This window comes from Mesoplodon densirostris, chromosome 1 (assembly GCF_025265405.1).
Source record: "Mesoplodon densirostris isolate mMesDen1 chromosome 1, mMesDen1 primary haplotype, whole genome shotgun sequence".
In the NCBI taxonomy this organism is placed as follows: Eukaryota; Metazoa; Chordata; class Mammalia; order Artiodactyla; family Ziphiidae; genus Mesoplodon; species Mesoplodon densirostris.
Window position 1 is genome coordinate 86,366,416 of NC_082661.1, and position 2,742 is coordinate 86,369,157.

The 2,742-nt window shown below is 40.2% G+C and overlaps 1 non-coding gene across 1 annotated transcript; it reads right to left on the reverse strand.

The window, feature by feature from the left end:
• Positions 1-2,332: 2,332 nt before the first annotated feature.
• Positions 2,333-2,439, reverse strand: LOC132501284 (U6 spliceosomal RNA). The gene has a single exon (XR_009534213.1). It is a non-coding gene; the product is annotated as a U6 spliceosomal RNA (small nuclear RNA).
• Positions 2,440-2,742: the final 303 nt, after the last annotated feature.

The following is a 2,742-nucleotide window of genomic DNA, read 5'->3' on the forward strand; positions in this document are numbered from 1 at the left end:
ACACTTTCCTGAAAAGTAGGGTACACTGCCGATTTCATGTAGTGATGAGATGAAAGCCCGTCCAGTGATTCCTGTAGACATGAGCTGGTCACATAGCTCTCCTTCACTATGCAGTAAAAAAGAACCCTGCCTGAGTTATCGCTGAAAATATTCTCCCCTTAGATATAAATTTCTTGAGTCACCTATACTGAAAGGTCTGTCATGTTTTATATGTCCAAGAGATTTCATTGAGCAAAAATTTAATGATTTGAGACAGATACAGCTACCAATATAAAATCAGAGTAACATTCTATTACCTGTTTACTCCATGTTCAGTTAGGAACAAAATTATATCTGAATTCTAATATTATAATAGTGATATAGTCATATCAGTTATGGGATAGTGACTCCCCCAAAAAACCAAAAGAATGAAGACTCATAGAACTGCTAAAATGGTTTGGTGGCCTTCAGTTTTAGAGAAGAGGGAAAAGATGTTTGCCCGAAGCCTCAGGGCTTTCTCCTCCATCATCGATTTCCCCTTTCTACTGGAACTTTCCCATGAATATGCAGCCATGTTCTGGGGACTTCCTATTATTTAAAAAATGATAACAGCTCCCTTCCAACCCCTTTATTTCCCCTTAAGTGCCACCACATTCCTCTGCTACCTTCACAGCAAAACCTCTAGAAAGAGTTGTCTATAGAGGTTGTCCTGACTGTCTCATCTCAGCATCTCTCCTCCACTCTGCACTCACATGTCACTTCCAGCCACGCTGCGGAGGCTGTTCTTGTCCCGTCCTCAGGGGTCTTCATGTCGCTGCCACCTGGTTTTTATCCTTCTCTATGATTTATGTAAGAGCAAAATGGATATGTATTAAGAATCATTTTGTAGCTATCTTTTCATTGCCTGCTATTTATATGACAAAAAGAATTGAAAAAAATTTTCAGGGGTTGACTGTATGTTGAACACTGTTACAGACATCAAAAGAATACTAAAAATAATTTTCCCAGTAAGTTTCTTCTATTTAAAAAGACAAAATAGGGCACCTACTAAAATATAAGACCAATTATCACTTATATCCACAAAAGTAAAATGATAAAAAGAGTACAGTTAATGTGTGTTCAAGTCAAATAGAATAGAGGATTAAATGGAAGTACAAAGGAAGCCAGGAAGCTCAGGCAGTCTTTCTGAAACAATTGACTTTTGACCAGGACTAGAAGGAGGTAGTAAAAGGGAAGAACATAAACTCCTTTACTAAACACCTGATATTAAATTCCAAATAGTATACTATTCTGTTTCCATTCTGCTGATTCCCATATTTTCCTCAGGATTCAGCCTGAACAGCTAAAGCCTGTCTATGAATCCTTCCCTGCCGCTGAGCCTCATACCTTCTCTATTGCTTCACTGTATATACTACATTATATTCACCTCATAATGTGTCTGTCTCCCCCATTGGTCTGTAAGCTCTTTTTCCTCTTTTACCCATAGTGACAACCAAGCAGCAACTGGCATTTTTTTTTTTTTGGCCGTGCCATGCACTATGTGGGATCTTAATGCCCCAACCAGGGATCAAACCCATGCCCCCTGCAGGGGAAGAGAAGAGCCTTAACCACTGGACCACCAGAGAAGTCCCCCTTTAAAAAAAAATTTTTATTAAAAATTTTTTTTGCAACTGGCCTTTAGCAGCTGACCAACAACTGCTTGTTGTATGACTATTAATGCCCACAACAGCCCTGAGATGAAATCGTTATTAATGATTAATATCCTTATTAATGTTACAGAGAAGAAAACAGAGAACCCAAGAGGTTAAAGAGATCCTAACTATTACGAAGCTGAATTTTTGACTTTATGTCTTTATGTCAACCTCAAGACTTTGGACATAAAGCCCAAGCCTAGTTTACTATCCCATGTTGTCATCTCAATAAGGGTTGCTTGAAAATAGGCAACTAATTCCAGGGATATAAGCAGGAAGTAGTAAATGGAACGTGAGAGTCAGACATCAGATTGATTTGTTTAAAGCACAGGGGCCCTATCGAAAAATCATGGAAACTGTTGCTTCTTCTCATGTTTTGCCATAAGCATTATGTTCTCTCACGCTCTGCCTTCTTTCTGGGTTACCTCAGTAACCTCCATAAATTCAGTTGTCATCTGTGTACTGATGATTCCAAACCACATACTTCTAGTTCAGATTGCTTTCATGAGGCTCTGAACCATACCCGTCAGCCCCTAGACATCTCCCTGGATGCCTCTGTATATAGGCCACTTAACCCGATGGGGAAGCTTAAGAGTCTCCATATATATATATATATTTTTTTTTTAACACTCAACAAATGCCATTTCTTTATTATTAATATCAAAAATATGGAATGCTTCACGAATTTGCATGTCATCCTTGCGCAGTGGCCATGCTAACCTTCTCTGTATCGTTCCAATTTTAGTATATGTGCTGCCGAAGCAAGCACTCCATATATATATATATATTTTAAATTTATTTATTTATTTATTTATGGCTATGTTGGGTCTTCATTTCTGTGTGAGGGCTTTCTCTAGTTGTGGCAAGCGGGGGCCACTCTTCATCGCGGTGCGCGGGCCTCTCACTATTGCGGCCTCTCGCTGCGGAGTGCAGGCTCAGTAGTTGTGGCTCACAGGCCCAGTTGCTCCGCGGCATGTGGGATTCTCCCAGGCCAGGGCTCGAACCCGTGTCCCCTGCATTGGCAGGCTGATTATCAACCACTGCGCCACCAGGGAAGCCCACTCCATATATT